Source organism: Neomonachus schauinslandi, chromosome 4 (assembly GCF_002201575.2).
Source record: "Neomonachus schauinslandi chromosome 4, ASM220157v2, whole genome shotgun sequence".
NCBI lineage: Eukaryota > Metazoa > Chordata > Mammalia > Carnivora > Phocidae > Neomonachus > Neomonachus schauinslandi.
In genome coordinates, this window is record NC_058406.1 from 63,698,590 (window position 1) to 63,717,317 (window position 18,728).

General features: G+C 39.7%; 1 protein-coding gene, 1 non-coding gene and 2 pseudogenes across 2 annotated transcripts in view; 1 reads left to right on the plus strand and 3 right to left on the minus strand.

The window, feature by feature from the left end:
* Positions 1-18,728, plus strand: part of DNAJB4 (DnaJ heat shock protein family (Hsp40) member B4) — a 44,069-nt gene that overhangs the window by 12,463 nt on the left and 12,878 nt on the right. The gene's annotated exons all lie outside the window — the stretch shown is intronic.
* LOC123324708 lies at positions 2,988-3,093 on the minus strand. Its single transcript, XR_006539979.1, has one exon. It is a non-coding gene; the product is annotated as a U6 spliceosomal RNA (small nuclear RNA).
* On the minus strand, positions 4,722-5,129 carry LOC123324580 (annotated as a pseudogene).
* LOC110570187 lies at positions 13,642-14,410 on the minus strand (annotated as a pseudogene).

Below are 18,728 nucleotides of genomic sequence, written 5' to 3' on the forward strand. Positions count from 1 at the left end.
TAGAATAGTGCTTGCACATAGTTAATGTTTTTTTGAGTGCTTACCATGATTACCTTTAACTCTTGAAACTAAAATCACTCTTGTGGGTACTCTTCTATTACCTTTCTTGACTTTCCTGTATCCTTCATGAAATGCTCCTCCTTTTGATTTTGGGACATTAGTGGTATCAGGATGCTTTCACCTTCAAGTAACAGAATTTCTCTAACAGTAAGTCCAATGATGGGTGGTTCCAGGATTGATTCAGAGATGCAACAACCCTATTGAGAACCCAGGCGCTTGCTCTCTTTACCCTCTACCATTCTCATTGTGTCACAGATGTTTATCTTCAGGGTTGTAAGATAACAAGCATTGTGTTTTCATTTTCCAAAAGTAGAAAGGCAGTGCTGGGGTTTCTCCTGGGTAGGTATTTCTTTATAGGGAAGACAGTCTGCCTAAAGTTCCCCAGAGCATTTCCCTTACATCTCATTGGCCACCCCTACACCAATCACTGGCAAAAGGAAATGTGATTACTATGATTGATTTAAACTAACCATGAGTCACTCCCCCGGGACTGGGGAAACTCCCCCTTCCTTGAGTTCATTATTTTGGAAGAAATTGGTATCCGTTAAGCGAGAAAGAAGTTAGGAATAGCTATTTGGTTCATAATCAGTAGTATCTACCATTGCATTCTCACTTGGTCTCTGCTCCTGCTCAGTGTTTTTCATTGTCTCCTCTTGATTGGTGTGCCCTTTAAATGCTGGGTATCCTAAAGTTCTGTCTTTCATTCTTTCAAAAATTATTCCTCTTTTCCGCTTTAAAATACCACCTGTGTTACAATATTTTCTAAAGCTTTATTTCAGCCAAGACTTTTTTCCTAAGCCCCAATTAAGAATATCCAGCTCTCTCCTGGACATCTTCGTCCACATTCAATTCAATTAAATATTGTTTTACTAGGTTTTTGGGAGTCAAATAAATCTTTGCCCTATATGATCTTACATTATAGTTGGGGAGTTAGCCAGAGAAATGAGTTGTTATAACATAGGTGGTCATTAGGAATGCAGTCTTAGCAAGCGATAAAATTTACCAAGTATAGAAATAACGTAGATGAATGGGTGATCAGTAGGGTGGTAGGCATGTTCTGGTGGATCTCCTTTTTCCCTTCAAATGTACTCTTCCTATATTCTACATTCTGTACTGTCAGTAGTAGCCCAAATGAGCACACCTTTGTTTAATCTAGAAACCAGGGCAACCTAAAATCTTTCCAAATCCCCAGATACAGTTGGTTGGCAAGTTGTACACATTCTATCTTTTTATTACTTAAATTTACCCATTTGTCTTTTTATATCCTAGTCATACTTTAGGTCCCTGTAATTTCTCACTTCATTGAATTATTTACTTAGTAAAAGTTAATTGAATAGCAATGTATTATAAGGCTTTGTAGTAGGGGGAAAAAAAAGTTGTAGAAAAAACCCCCAAACTGGAACTCTCAGGGATGTTACGACCCTGTGGGTGAGGCATAAGCACACAGATGGTTATATAGTTGTGATAAGTGATAGAGTGGAGATACTGGGGAAAATATGGGAAATCAAGGTCAAGGGAACCTAATCCAAGCTGGCACTCAGATTTGCCCAACTAGAGGCTGAGTCTCAAAGTGGTAGTAAGCTCCGTGCCCAGAGGGAAGAGTGGAATACCCACACCATTTCCTTTACACATACCAAAGAAATATCACTTCAGAGACATTACTTTGGGTGACTGTATTTAATACTGATGTTGCTCAAAAACAGTTTTTTAACTGATCATCATTAATGTAGAAGATTAACAGTAGTAGTATATCATACAGTTGATCCTTCATTATTCACCACTTCTGTACTTTTTTTTAAAAAAGATTTTATTTATTTATTTGACAGAGAGACACAGCGAGAGAGGGAACACAAGCAGGGGGAGTGGGAGAGGGAGAAGCAGGCTTCCCGCTGAGCAGGGAGCCCGATGTGGGGCTCGGTCCCAGGACCCTGGGATCATGACCTGAGCCGAAGGCAGACGCTTAACCAACTGAGCCACCGAGGCGCCTCTTGGCTAAGATTCTAACAGTTCAGTGAAATAGCAGCCTGTGTTCTTTCCTGCCTCTCCTCTGTGCTACAGACTTTTTTCTTTGTATTACTTGTCTTATTCCCAGGAACCGTTGACTTCACTGTGGCCACAGACTGCTCCCTTTTGTTTTCCAGCGGATTCTGATGCTTTCTCTGACTCCTTATGAGAGGAGAAACTTTAGAAAAGAATGAAGTGAAAATCACATAAGTTCCTCATTTCCTAGTGATGCTTTTACTTTCAACACTGTGAAAGAAATGTACTAAGTGAACGTATGTAAATGGAGCCATTCCCACTACTTTAAATGTAAAGTATCATTTCAAAAAAATACAAGTACCTTTTTTAAAGATTTTATTTATTTGAGAGAGAGAGAGAAAGCATGTGAGAGAGAGAGAGAGAGAGAGAGAGAGCAGGAGCAGGGGGAGGGGCAGAAGGAGAAGCAGGTTGCCCTCTGAGCAGGGATCCTGATGAGGGGCTCAATCCCAAGGTCATGACCTGAGCCGAAGGCAGACGCTTAATCGACTGAGCTACCCAGGCGTCCCTCAAGTATCTTTTCTTAAAGATAAAAAATGGAATACTAGGGGCACCTGGGTGGCTCAGTCGTTAAGCGTCTGCCTTCGGCTCGGGTCATGATCCCAGGGTCCTGGGATCGAGCCCTGCACTGGGTTCCCTGCTCTGCGGAAAGCCTGCTTCTCCCTCTCCCACTCCCCGCTTGTGTTCCCTCTCTCTCGCTGTTTCTCTGTCAGATAAATAAATTAAAAAAAATATATTTAAAACAAATGGAATGCTATTTTTCAATGTTATCGAGGTAAAATTGACAAAACTGTAAGATACTTGAGATAATTTGATATATGTTTACACTGTGAAAGGATTCCTCCCCTCTAGTTAATTCACATCCATCACCTCACATATTTACCTTTTCGTAAGATAGTAAACATTTCACAAATCTGCATGTGATCCTTGCACAGGGGCCTTGCTAATCTTTCAGTGTTATTCCAATGATAGTGTATGTGTTGCTGAAGTGAGCACGGGGATACTATTTTATATAAGTAAAAATGGACTTTTCTTTAGAGTGCATCTGTTAAGATTTTATTTCCCATAAATGCACATGTGAGAGATGTGTATGTGTGAGACTTAAGTTCATAGGTTGAGATTTCTGAAAAATTGGACTATAGCACTGGTGATTCGTAGAAACCTCTATGTCTACACTGGCTGATACAGTGGCCACTAGCCACATGAAAGCTAAGGACCTGAAATGTGGCTATCTGAATTGAGATGTTGTATAAGTGTAAAATTCGTACTGGATTCTGAGACTTAGTGCCAAAAAAAGAGTGTAAAAGATCATTATTATCGATAGGATTTAGAAAGAAAGAGGGGGATGGGGAGGGTTTTCAGTTTGGACTAAGAACACAAAGCGCAATGGAAAAGAGCATAAAATGTGTGTGATACAGCAAGAAAACTGGTCAGATTATATAGCAGAGGATTTAGGAAGGTCATATTAGGAAGCTGACAGAAAAAGTTATGGTCAGATTGTTGAGAGTTTCGAATGTCATTTTTTTAACTCAGTAACAACATTATTATCTTTATAATGATTACATGTTGTAATGATAATATCTTAGATTTATTGGGTTAAATAAAATACATTATTAAGATTAATTTTACTTTTCTCTTTACTTTTATTAAAAGGTGGATTCTAGAAATGCTTATATGACATATGTGGCTCACTTTATATTTCTGTTGGACAGCATTGCTTTAGATTATATGATCTTTCAACATAGTCAAAGTGTTATAATCAAATATCAATTTACAAGACCCATTTAAAATGACCTAGAATTCTATAGTTTTTTTTTTTAGCTCTCTGATTCAGTATTAAAAAGTAATATAGAGAATACTTTATTTTAACTAATTCCAAAATGCTAGGAAAGTATGAGATTAGCTCACTGTATATTCACTAGTCCTCTAGTAAGTTTTTCAATGACTTCTTGTAAAAAAGGGTACAAAGAAGGGCAAGTTGTTACTGGGCTATTTTTTTTTTTAAAGATTTTATTTATTTATTTGACAGAGACTAAGTGAGAGCAGGAACACAAGCAGGGGGAGTGGGAGAGGGAGAAGCAGGCTTCCCGCAGAGCAGGGAGCCCGATGTGGGACTCGATCCCAGGACCCTGGGATCATGACCTGAGCCGAAGGCAGATGCTTAACGACTGAGCCACCCAGGCGCCCCTAAATTTTTATAAACTTTTTTTTTTGAGCACAAATTTATTTACTAACCAGGCGCCTGGGTGGCTCAGTCGTTAAGCATCTGCCTTCGGCTCAGGTCATGATCCCAGGGTCCTGGGATCGAGTCCCACATCGGGCTCCCTGCTCTGCGGGAAGCCTGCTTCTCCCTCTCCCACTCCCCCTGCTTGTGTTCCTGCTCTCGCTATGTCTCTCTCTCTCTGTCAAATAAATAAATAAAATCTTTAAAAAAAAAAATTTATTTACTAACCAAAGGGATGATCCTAATTAAATCAACACTTTGAAAGAGATGCATGTGAAATGTTTGTGATAAAGATAATTGAACACAGTAATGAAAAAAAAAAGCAGTATGGAGATTTGCTCATTGAACTGAGCTTGTTCATCCTCACAGCTAATTCCTCTACACAATGATGATGGAATTTTTACTCTACTTTTTCATAGACCCGCGTACAGGTGACATTATTCATGACGCATTCCACCACTAATTTCCCATTTTCCAATTTTCTTGTGATTGTGCTTTCTTTCCCATCCCATTCCTGATGTTGAACCAACGCACCGTCTGTGAAGTTGCAGACGGTCTCAGTTTTACTGCCATCAGCTGTAGTTTCTTCAAACTTCTCTCCCAGGTTACATGAAAACTGTGTTGTTTTCAAAGTGCTCTCAGTTTTTATGGTGAGGTTTTTGCCGTCAGAAGAGATGATACAATCTGGTTTGGCCATTGCACCCACTTTTCACAGAGCCATTCCCACTCCTACTTCCTCCATGTATTCGTCAAAGCCTTTGCTTTCCACTAAGCGCCATCTTTCTACCAGCTGCTGAATGGTGGCCATGGTGGGCGCGGGCCGGCGGGCCTAGCAAGCAGAGCAGAGTGGGGCATCGGGAGCATGGCTTCCTAATTTTTATAAACTTCTTAAAGCAATTTCACATTATCTTGTTTTTTTGAAGGCGTGTACTTTTAAATTTTATTTATTTTTATTTTTAATATTTATTTATTTATTTATTTTTAGAGAGAGAGGAGAGGGGAGGGGTAGAGGGAGAGAAAGAATCTTTTTTTTTTTTTTTTAAAGATTTTATTTTTTTGAGAGAGAGAGAATGAGAGACAGCATGAGAGGGAGGAGGATCAGAGGGAGAAGCAGACTCCCTGCTGAGCAGGGAGCCCGATGCGGGACTTGATCCCGGGACTCCAGGATCATGACCTGAGCCGAAGGCAGTCGCTTAACCAACTGAGCCACCCAGGCGCCCGGGAGAGAAAGTATCTTAAGCAGGCTCCACACCCAGTGGGGAGCCTGATGTGGGGCTGGATCTCATGACCCTGAGATCATGACCTGAGCCCAAATCAAGAGTTGGATGCTCAACTGACTAAGCCACCCAGATGCCCCTGTTTATTTATTTTAAAATTTTATTTTTAAGTAATTTCTACACCCAACGTGGGGCTCAAACTCACAACCCCAGGATCAAGAGTTGCATGCTCCAAGACTGAGCCAACCAGGTACCCCTGTACTTTTAAATTTTGTTGTAAATCTTTTCTTTTGTAAAGGCCATTAATTCAATAAAATTAAATGTGTATATTCAATTATAGTGCTTTCTGCAGGAAAAGTATTAAAATCAAGCAATGACACAGTATTAAAACTTGAAAACTTTGGGAGTTACCAATATAACTATAGTGATAAAGTGCTGGGAAATTCCAATGGTACAGACAGTAGTCCAAGGAGAATTATGACTGATAAAAGCTCTGTTATCTTTTTTTTTTTTTAAAGATTTTATTTGACAGAGCGACAGCGAGAGAGGGAACACAAGCAGGGGGAGTGGGAGAGGGAGAAGCAGGCTTCCTGCCGAGCAGGGAGCCCGATGTGGGACTCGATCCCAGGACCCTGGGATCATGACCTGAGCTGAAGGCAGACACTTAACGACTGAGCCACTCAGGCGCCCAGCTCTGTTCTCTTTTTAGGTTAGTTTGACATCTTTTACTGTTACTCTCGAAGCTTACAAATGTTAATGAAACTTTGTCAAGAATATACCTTAGAACCAAGAAAGTAATTTCACTAGCTTCAAAGGAAACTGGGTGATGGACATTGGGGAGGGTATGTGCTATGGTGAGCGCTGTGAATTGTGTAAGACTGATGAATAACAGACCTGTACCCCTGAAACAAATAATACATTATATGTTAATAAAGTTTTTTTAATAAAAAAATAATAATAAAAAAGAAATGTCAGATACCTGGGACCCCTGGGTGGCTCAGTTGGTTAAGTGTCTGCTTTCAGCTCAGGTCATGATCCCAGGGTCCTGGAATTGAGTTCTGCATTGGGCTCCCTGCTCAGCGGGGAGTCTGCTTCTTCCTCTGCCTGCCGCTCCCCCTGCTTGTGCTCTCTCTCTCTCTGACAAATAAATAAATAAAATCTAAGAAAGAAAGAAAGACAGAGAAAGAAAAAGAAAGAAAGAAAGAAAGAAAAGGAAGAGAAAAAGAAAAAGAATGAACAAAAGAAAGAAAGGAATGTCAAATACCTTTTAAAAGAAAGTTTGTTTTTGGGGCTCCTGGCTGGCTTAGTCGGTAGAGCATGCCACTCTTGATCTTGGGGTTGTGGGTTTGAGCCCCACATTGGGCATAGAGGTTATGTAGAAAAATAAAGTTTTTTCAAAGACCTAATGAATTAACCCTTTTTGAAGAACATGAAGGAGCAGTCATTAAGTTAAAAAAATGGCATTCAAAACTCTCAACAATCTAACCATAACTTCTTTTGTCAGCTTCTTAATGTGAGCCTTCCTAAATCCTATGCTGTAATCTGACCAGTCTTTTTGCTGTATCACATACATTTTATGTTCTTTTCCATGGGGCTTTGTGTTCTCGGTCCAAATAGAAAACCTTCCCCATGCCCCTCTTTCTTTCTTTTTTTTTTTTTTAAAGATTTATTTATTTATTTGAGAGAGCGAGAATGAGAGAGAGAGAGAGAGTACATGAGTGGGGAGGGTCAGAGGGAGAAGCAGGCTCCTCGCTGAGCAGGGAGCCCAATGCGGGACTCGATCCCGGGACTCCGGGATCATGACCCGAGCCGAAGGCAGTCGCCCAACCAACTGAGCCACCCAGGCGCCCGCCCCTCTTTCTTTCTAAATCCTATCAATCTTTCAAGACCCTGCTCATATTTTTCTTTTATAAAACTTCCCCATACCAGCCCAAGATGAGCATATAATTAACATTTGTATGTATTTTATTTTTGTAAAGCCCTTTCACATATTTTCTCATTCTTTATGTCAGTCTAATGAGATAAATGATGTTATCTATTTTATAGAATAAGGGAACTGAGTCTCAGAGATACAGTCATTTTTCCAGAACTTCATATAGATACTAAATAGTGAAGCTAGGAATATTAGAACCAATTCCTCTCATTCCAAGTTTCATCGTCTACTCTCTATGGCTTAATGGTCCCTTAAATCCTGTGACAGTTACATAACACACTTACTTAAAGCCATTAATTGTTACCCTATGTGTATCAAACTGTTTAACTTGATTGTTAGCCGTAGGCTTGGAGGGATATGTACAGGTTGTTCATGGGGAAGGGGGGAATAAATGGAAAAGGTGAAGAGAGCTGAATACATTTCTTTTTTTTTTTTTTTAAGGATTTTATTTAATATTTGAGAGAGAGTAAGAGAGAGAGCATGAGAGCAGGGTTGGGGGCAGAGTGAGAAGCAGATGCCCCGCTGAGCAAGGAGCCCAGTGCAAAGCTCGATCCTGGGGCCCTGGGGTCATGACCTGAGCCAAAGGCAGACGCTCAACCAACTGAGCCACCCAGGCGCCCCTGAATACATTTCTTGATAATAGAATCAAAGAGGTCATTAAGAGCTCTTCACCAGTCCACTTGCTCTTCTGAAAGCATTATACTTTTTTAAAACTGTGATACCTAGCCTTGCTCCTTTTCCTCTACCTATCTTAGTGCCAAATTTTTAGTATAATTCTTAAAGCAGAGCTAAACAGCGAGGTCTTCCCTGACCATCCTGGGTAAGGTAGCCCCTCTCCATCAATTCCTGCCTTAGAAACATTTAAAATTTTTCTTCAAAGCACTTCAAACTATCTAAAATTCTATCATTTCTTTATTAACTCATTTCTTGGTTGTCTTCTCCCACTAGAATATGAGTTGAATGAAAGTGAAGATGTTGTGTATCTCTTTTATAGCACATAGTAAGCACTTAGTAAAGAATGAGATACTTTATTCATGGAAAATGTTCACTATGATAATATCCACCTTTTAAAACAAGTTTTATAGTACTCATCAAATACTATACAATACGCACTCAAATTCTGTTGACTGTTTAATTCCAAATACGAGTCCAAATTACTGTAATAACCTAAAGAAGGACATTTTATAGTTAAGAAAAAAATAGGATTTCTAGAACATTTAAATAGGGTTTAATGTCTTATAGACACTTGCCTTAAGTTTACTTATTCTGTCTTATAACCTAGATGGAGTAAGAAATGAATCTCTTTAATATTTTTCTATTTTTTTCCCTAGAGATAAATTTGCATTTGTAATGATGACAAAATTTTTAGGTATTGTAACTCATGCTCAAAGTCTAAGGTTTTTCTAAAATTTAGCATCTGAGTTCCAAACTTACAGCAGAAACTGCAGCAACAGGAATTAGGGCTGGAAAGATCTGACTCTAAAATCAAAGATACATATTTTAAGGGGTACCTGGTTGGCTCAGTCAGTAGAGCATGCGACTCTTGATCTCCAGGTCATGAGTTCAAGCTCCTCGTTGGGTGTAGAGATTACTTAAAAACAAAACAAAACAAAAAACGTATTTTAAGAATACAAACATTGTACCTTTTTCACATTTATTTTTAAATTTTTAAGTAAACTTTATTTTTTTTTAGAGCAGTTTTAGGTTCACACAAAATTGAGTGGAAGGTTTCCCATAAATCTCCACACATGCACAATCCCCCCACCCCATGATCAATGTCTCCCACTAAATAGGACATTTATTTACAACTAGTGAATTTAAATTGATACATCATTATCACCCAGAGTCTATAATTTACATTAGGGTTCACTTCTGGTGTTATACATTCTATGAATTTGGACAAATGTATAAGGACATGTGCCCACCATTTCAGTATTATACAGAGCAGTTTCACTGCCCTAAAAATCCTCTGTACTCTACCTATTTATCCTTCCCTTCCCACTAACCCCTGACTACCACTGATTTTTTTTTTTTTTTTTTTTTTTTACTGTCACCATAGTTTTACCTTTTCCAGAATGTCATATAGTATATAGTCTTTTCAGACTGGTTTCTTTCACTTAGTAATATACATTTATAGTTCCATGTCTTTTCATGGTTTGCTAGCTCATTTCTTTTTAGTACTGAATAATATTCCATGGTCTGAATGACCATAGTTTATCACATTCACCTACTAGAGGACATCTTGGTTGCTTCCAAGCTTCCAAATTTGGGCAGTTACGAATGAGGCTGCTATAAATATCCATGTGCAGGTTTTTGTGTAGACCTAGTTTTTCAGTTCCTTTGAGTAAATACCAAGGAACATGATTGTGGGGTCGTATGATAAGTATATGTTTAGTTTTCTAAGAAACCATCAAATTATCTTCCAAAGTGTACTATTTTGCACTCCCACCAACAATGAATGAGAATTCCTATTGCTCTACATCTTTGCCAGCATTTGGTATTGCCAGTGTTCTGGATTTTGGCCATTCTAATAGCTTTGTTGTGGTATATTTGTTTTTATTTGCATTTCACTGATGGCATTTGATACGGAGTATCTTTTCATATGCTTATTTGCCATCTGTATATCTTCTTTGGTGAGGTTTCTGTTAAGGTCTTTGGCCCATTTTTTAATTGGTTTGTTTTCTTATTGTTGAGTTTTAAGAATTCTTCACCTATATATTTTTGTTTTGTTTTTCCATTTTTAAATTTAAATGAATTAATAAACATATAATGTATTATTACTTTCAGAGGTAGAGGTCAGTGATTCATCAGTCTTATATAATACCCAGTGCTCATTACATCACATGCCCTCCTTAATGTCCCTCACCTGGTTACCCCATCCCTCTACCCCTCTCCCCTCCAGCAACCCTCAGTTTTTTTTCCTATGATTAAGAGTCTCTTATGGTTTGTCTCCCTCTCTGATTTTGTCTTCTTTTATTTTTTCCTCTCTTCCCCTATGATCCTCTGTTTTGTTTCTTAAATTCCACATATGAGTAAGATCATATGATAATTGTCTTTCTCTGACTTATTTCGCTTAGCATAATACCCTCTAGTTCCATCCACGTCATTGCAAAGGGTAAGATTTCATTTTTTAATGGCTGAGTAGTATTCCATTGTGTATATATATCACATCTTCTTTATCCATTCATCTGTTGATGGACATCTGGGCTCTTTCCATAGTTTGGTTATTGTAGACATTGCTGCTATAAACGTTGGGGAGTAGGTGCCTCTTTGGATCACTATATTTATATCTTTGGGGTGAATATCCAGTAGTGCAATTGCTGGGTTGTAGGGTAGCTCTATTTTCAACTTTTTGAGGAACCTCCATACTGTTTTCCAGAGTGGCTGCACCAGCTTACATTCCCACCAACAGTGTAGGAGGGTTCCCCTTTCTCCGCATTCTTGCTAACATCTGTCGCTTCCTGACTTGTTAATTTTAGCCATTCTGACTGGTGTGAGGTGGTATCTCATTGTGGTTTTGATTTGTATTTCCCTGATGCTGAGTCATGTTGAACATTTTTTCGTGTGTCGGCCATTTGTATGTCTTCTTTGGAGAAATGTCTGTTCATGTCTTCTTCTGTTTCTTGTTTGGATTATTTGTTCTTTGGGTGTTGAGTTTAATAAGTTCTTTATAGATTTTGGATACTAGCCCTTTATCCAATAAGACATTTGCAAATATCTCCCATTTTGTCAGAAGGGAAACAAAGTTCTTCATATATTTAGGATAATAGTCCTTTATCAGATATGTCCTTTTTTTTCCTCCCAAGATTTTTCTTAAATTCAGGTTAGTTAACATATAGTGTAGTATTGGTTTCAGGAGTAGACCTTAGTGATTCATCACTTACATATAAAACCCAGTGCTCATCCCAAGTGGTCTCCTTAATGCCCATCACCCATTTAGCCCAACCCTCCACCCATCTCCCCTCCAGCAACCCTCAGTTTGTTCTCTATAGTTAAGAGTCTCAAAAGGGCCATATGCACCCCAATGTTCATAGCAGCAATGTCCGCAATAGCCAGACTGTGGAAAGAGCCAAGGTGCCCTTCAGCAGATAAATGGATAAAGATGTGGTCCATATATATGATGGAATATTACTCAGCCATCAGAAAGGATAAATACCCAACTTTTACATCAACATGGATGGGACTGGAGGAGATTATGCTAAGTGAAATAAGTCAAACAGAGAAAGTCAATTATCATATGGTTTCACTTATTTGTGAAACATAGGGAATAGCATGGAGGACATTAGGAGAAGGAAGGGAAAAATGAAGGGGGGGCAATTGGAGGGAGAGATGAACCATGAGAGACTATGGACTCTGGGAAACAAACTGAGGGTTTTAGAGGGGGGTGGGGGGATGGGTTAGCCTGGTGATGGGTATTAAGGAGGGCACATATTGCATGGAGCACTGGGTGTTATATGAAACCAGTGAATCATGAATCACCACATCAAAAACTAATGATGGGCGCCTGGGTGGCTCAGTTGGTTAAGCGACTGCCTTCAGCTCAGGTCATGATCCCAGGGTCCTGGGATCGAGTCCCGCATCGGGCTCCCTGCTCTGCAGGGAGCATGCTTCTCCCTCTCCCACTCCCCCTGCTTGTGTTCCCTCTCTCACTGTGTCTCTCTCTGTCAAATAAATAAATAAAATCTTTAAAAAAAAAAAAAACTAATGATGTATTGTATGGTGACTAACATAATAAAAATAAAATTAAAAAAAAAAGAGTCTCTTATGGTTTGCCTTCCTCTCTGTTTGTTTGGTTTTTTTTCTTTTTACGATTTTATTTATTTGACAGAGAGAGGCACAGCGAGAGAGGAAACACAAGCAGGGGGAGTGGGAGAGGGAGAAGCAGGCTTCCCGCAGAGCAGGGAGCCCGATGCGGGGCTCGATTCCAGGACCCTAGGACCATGACCTGAGCCGAAGGCAGACACTTAACTACAGCCACCCAGGCGTCCCTCTTCTCTGTTTTTATCTTATTTCATTTTTCATTCACTTCCCTTATGTTCATCTGTTTTGTTTCTTAAGAATTCCCATGAGTGAACACATATGGTATTTGTTTTTCTCTGATTGACTTATTTCGCTTAGCATAATACTAGTTCCATCCACATTGTTGCAGATTCAGATGTCTTTTGAAATATTTTCTCCCAATCTGTGGCTTGTTTACTCATTCTCTTGACAATATCTTTTTCAGCAGAAAATTATAATTTTAATGCAGTCCAGCTTATCAATTCTCTCTTTCATGAACTGTTCCTTTGGTATTGTATTTAAAAATCATTGCCAAACCAAAGGTCATCTAGATTTTTTCATATGTCCTAGGAGTTTTACAGTTTTGCATTTTACACTTAGGTCTGTGATCCATTTTGAGTTAATTCTTTTTTTTTTAATTTTATTGAAAACTTTACTTGAAAAAATAAAATTCCAAATATTCTGGTGAGACAAACCCCTGTTCTTGCTTTGAGGTCTGTGAATCAGTCTGTGACATTTTGTGTGGTCTGTAGCCTATTGACTCGAGGTGAGTCGGGTTTCCTAGGGAACCTGCAAGGCTTGGGGCTTTTCTCTGCCCTTGGCCTAAGGGACAAAAGTGGGCTAAGCCAGTTTTTGTCATGCTGGGAGGCTGGAGTGAGGGGTCTGTCTGGGCTGGGGGAACCACAGCTCTTCTGTTGCCCATGGCAGTGTCTCGGGCCTCTTCAGAAAAGAGGAGTCTGAAGTGGAAAGACAACAAGGGCGGGTGGACTCCCCAGGATGGGTCTCTGGAGGTAGATGTGATCATGACCATACAAGCAAGGCTAAGACCTCAGGTGAGCAGAAAAAGCCTGTGCCTTTGAAGGCTGGAAGTTTGCTCAGGCCCTAGGCCAGGATGCCCTTTGGATGGTTCTTTTGGAAATGAGAAGGCCCCTGGAGTTTTTCTGCCCTGCTTACCCATCTGGGCTCTTGCTATGGGTGGGGAGCTAGCAGCCTGCTTGGGGCTCTTGGTGCCAGGCTCATTGCAGAGGGCTGGTGAGGTAGAGCAGGGGCCACTGCTGTCCCCGTACTTCTCTTCAGGGGAGGGCCTTTTGCTGGCTGACGCCTGAGCCTAAGCTTGACAAGGGCAAAGACCAGAGAGGTGTCCCAGGAGTCTTTGAAAGGGTGGTGAGGACTCAGTCATCAGCCACAACAGAGAGGGCTCTGAGCTCCCTCAGTCTGGCCTCATTCTCCCTCTCCCATTGCTCATCAGGGTGGCCAGGCTGGTCAAGCTGCTGGGTCAGGTCTCCAAAGATCTTCTGCATTTCAGAGTAGTACCAAACCTAGGCTCGGATCAGGGCCTCAAAGCTGGGCTGGATGGAAGTAGTCGAGCCGGCTGTGGTAGAATCTCGGCATGTCATCCAGGAGCTTGCTTGTTCTTGGCCTCAAAGTCGTCCTGCACAGGCCGCAGCTCTTCTCGGGCCTGGTGGAGTTTGGCCAGCACGGGCCCTGTCTTCTCCTTCTCCTCATACTTCTCCACCTTGGCCTGCAATCTCCAGTAGTCCTGCCAGGCCTGCTCCTGCTGTTTTTCACCGCCATGTTTAGGCTCGGGAAGACACTGCCGAACTTTTTTAAGGGTTCAGTCACGGTCTTTTGAATCTGGTTCACCTTTTCCTGGTTGAAGGTGTCCGTCCGCTTCATGGCTGTGTCCAGAGCTGTCACCATGTTCAGGAAGTCCTGGTCTTGCTCACAGAGGGGATTGGAGAGCAAATCCAAGGATATCTTCCCGGCAGATTTGGATATGGTCAGGTCAGCAACGGTGCTCTTCTTCATGTCCTTCTGCAGCCTCCTGGTCTGCTCCTCCAGCTGCTGGAGTTTTCCATACTCCCTCTCAAAATTTCTCTCCATTGTTTTGGGGACAATCTGTTTCTTGGGCTGCCTGGTCTTGAAAGGAATCCAGCTCATGGTTCCGAACCTGGCCCTGCCGCCGGGGTCCGCGGCTGCAACTGGGTCCTCAGGGCATTTTGAGTTAACTCTTGTGAAAGGTTTAAGGTCTGTGTCTAGATTCATTTCTTTGCAAGTGGATGTCCAGTTGTTCAGCACCATTTGTTGAAAAGACTGTTTTTTCTCCATTATATTGCCTTTGCTCTTTTGTCAAAGATTAGTTGACCGTATTTATACGTGTCTATTTCTGGGTTCTCTATTCTGTTCAATTGGTCTATTTGCCTGTTCTTTCACCAATACCACACTGCTTGATTACTGTGTTTGAAATAGTCAATGTATTTGAGATTTGCATTTGAAATACAATGAATGCTATCTATGTGAAAGTATAATGATTTTAAATTTTAACAGTCAAGATGAGTAAGTAGCAAATATTAACTGGGCTATTTGGAAAGAGCCATTTATTCTTAGTTTGACAGCTGTTGTGTGTGGATGTATATAAAAAAGTAAATGTAAATAAGGACATTTTATTATTCCTATGGTATGGTAATTTTTTTTCTAGAAAAAAGTTCTTCTAGTTCATATGATGAGATCATTGTCATCACAATAGTAGCTAACATTTTCATAGTCCTCATTATGTGCCAGTCACATTTAAGTGTATCACACATTTATCTCATTTAATCCTCACATCAGCCCTATGAAGTAATATTAATGCTAATCCCACTTGACAGATGAGGAAACTGAGGCACAGAAAAGTTAAGTCAAAGACCACACAGCTAGTAAGTGGTGTTGTCAGAACTCTAACCTAGGCAGTCTGGCTCCAAAATCTGTGTTTTTAACCACTACACTGTCAGTATTCCCTGGTGCCACCCTAGCAAATTTTATAACCACGATTCAGCTATCTAAAGCACTGTGGGAACAAGGTGTAAAAGAGCCTCGGTTTGTTTATTCTGGGATAAGAAGCACTGGGGAATGGAAGTCACAACTTACTAAAATTAATTACTTGATGAGAAATTTCTGGACTAAATGTACCCATTTAAGAATTAAATATTGACAAAAAGTTTCCAACAGGAGCATTGGTAAAATATTAGAAGTCATCTGTCTTTAAGTATTTAAGTGATGATCTGAATTTCAATAGTGATTTCTTCTGAGACTCTGGAAGGCATGCTGTCTTTCTTCGTACTAATGTATTATAAACTGAGAAATGATTTGTGAATTGGAGGAAAAAAACCTTTTTTATTGTCTATTAATAAAGCCAAAGTAGAAGGTGAAGAAGGCATCAGTTGAATGACTACTTATGTACTTTAAAGATTGTGTGTGGTAAAGTGCTATTTTTAGCTCTCATGATCTAAACATATATAATATTTTAAACTGTGATTATACAATCAAAAAGGACTCGTTCTTCTGTAAAAATATTTATCTGTAATTACTATGAAAGCATAATATCACAAATAAGGAAGCTTTGTTGAAGTTTTTGAAAAAAAAAAGTCATTAGAATGTTTACTTAATTCTGGCCCATGTCTCCCTAAGATAGAGTGACACACTTCCTCCACATATTATTGGGCACAAAAACTGTTAAACTGTGTTTAAAAAAAAAAAAACTTTGATGAACAAAATAATAAACACACTTAAGTTTTCTGATTTGGTTGAAAAAACTAAAATCTCTTAAAATATATTGTAACTTACCTTCAGTTAGAGATGAATCACCCCTACCCCAGCATGAGAATTTAAGCTTGTAAACTGTAAACATTAAGGAGAAAATCTCTTTGTAATTTTCATTTATTTATTTACTTACTTATTTTTAAAGTAAGCTCTACACCCAATATGGGGCTTAAACTCAGGACCCCAAGATCAAGAGTCACATGTCATGCCAACTGAGCCAGCCACACATATATATACCTATAAAATCATATAAGCAGGATTTATGTGATTTTTTTTTAAAGATTTTATTTATTTGACAGAGAGAGACACAGCGAAAGAGGGAACACAAGCAGGGGGAGTGGGAGAGGGAAAGCAGGCTTCCCGAAGAGTGGGGAGCCTGATGCAGGGCTCGATCCCAGGACTCTGGGATCATGACCTGAGCTGAAGGCAGACGCTTAACGACTGAGCCACCCAGGCGCCCCGGGATTTATGTGATTTTTAAACAATATTTCAAATAGACTATTATGTAGTTTTTTTGGCTTTGCTTTTATTTTTACTTTTATTTTTTTATTTATTTTTATTTTTTTATTTTTATTTATTTATTTATTTTTTAAAAGATTTTTTTTATTTATTTGAGAGAGAGAATGAGATAGAGAGAGCATGAGAGGGAGGAGGGTCAGAGGGAGAAGCAGACTCCCTGCCGAGCAGGGAGCCCGATGGGGGACTCGATCCCGGGACTCCAGGATCATGACCTGAGCTGAAGGCAGTCGCTTAACCAACTGAGCCACCCAGGCGCCCTATTTTTTTATTTTTATTTTAAAGATTCCATCTATCTGAGAGAAAGAGCACGAGTAGGGGGGGAGAGGGAGAAGTGGACTCCCCGCTGAGCAGGGAGCCCATGGTGGGGCTCAGTCCTGGACTCTGGGATCATGACCTGAGCCAAAGGCAGATGCTTAACCAACTGAGCCACCCAGGTGACCCTTTTTGTACTTTTAAAAATATTAAATGAGCTTTGTTCACATCTCAGCTCCATTTTCCCTAAAAACTGCCACTACTTTTCCCTTTACATACTATTTTTGTCATGATAATTATTTTTTTAATTTTTTTTAAAGATTTTATTTATTTATTTGCCAGAGAGAGAGAGAGCACAAGCAGGGAGAACGGCAGGCAGAGAGAGAAGCAGGCCTTTTGCCGAGCAAGGAGCCCGATGTGGGACTCCATCCCAGGACCCCAGGATCATGACCTGAGCCGAAGGCAGACGATTAACCAACTGAGCCACCCAGGCGTCCCTCGTGATAATTATTTATAGGGATGACAGTTGGTTACACACCCCCATTTAAAAAAAAAAAAAAACCCTACACTTATCTCATAGATGAAAAAAAACTTAGATGAAAAAAATTTAATGTAAAGTGACTGTGTAATGGATTTTTAACCCCTAAGTGGTAGAGGAGACAGCTTAGTCTGAAAAAGTAAATATAAGAGCAAAATTTCTCTGAAGTACTATGTAGTTTAATAATTATATCAGTCCACTACTCTATTGCATCTAATTGCAATGAGTATATTGGTATACTTAATAGTTTTTTGTCTTTGGATTATTTCTAGGGACAAATTTCCAGGTATGGTATTTACAGAGATTTTAAAATCATTTTTAATAACTGTTCCCAGGGTCCCCTGGGCGGCTCAGTCAGTTAAGTGTCTGACTCTTGATCTCAGCTCAGGTTTTGATCACAGGGTTGTGAGTTGTTCCCAAATGGTTTTTTAAATTATTTTTATTATTTATTTATTTTTAATGGATAAATGGGTGTTTATTTTATTGTTACCCATTTTGAACTGCCAATTTACATCACATATACTTTTTTGTATATCTCACTGTACTAGTTCTCTAGGGCTGCTAAAACAAATTGTCACAAAGGAGACATCTTAAAACAACAGAAATTTATTCTCACACTTCTGGCAGCTAAACCAAGGTGTGGGTAGGGCCACACTCCTTTCAAAGGCTCTGAGAGATAATCCTAGGAGAGTAGTATAGATCTACACATTTTAGGAATAACTTTTCTGCTTATTTGAGTGTTTCTCATTCTTTTAAAATAAAAATGTAGTGGATTTTATTTTATTTTTATTATTATTTTTTTTTTATTTTTAACTAGGCTCCATACCCAGCATGGAGCCCAGCGTAGGGCCTGAACTCCTGATCCTGAGATCAAGACCTGAGCTGAGATCAAGAGTTGGATGCTTAACCCACTGAGCCACCCAGGTGCCCAGTGAATTTTAGCTCTTAAAAAAAAAGGATGTTTTTCCTCCGTAGCCTGAATGTACTGTTTCCTTTTTCCTTGGGCCTACCTTGTTTCCTGGGATCCATGTTGCTTTTTTTCTGCTCACTTGACATTGAAACAGTGGAAAGGTAGTCAGGCTCACCTGGCTCTGGGTATGATCTGGCCTTGATCCCCGCGACCTTTCCTCCTGATGCTGCCATATTTATTTTCTTTACTGAAGTATAGTTGATACACAATATTGCATTAGTTTCAGGTGTACAATATAGTGATTCAGCAACTCTATATGTTATGTTATGCTCACAAGTGTAGCTACCATCTGTTACTATACAACACTGTTATAATACCACTCTCTATATTCCCTGTGTGGTACCTTTCATCCCTGTGACTTATTCATTCTATGCATATAATATCTTCTTTATCCATTCGTC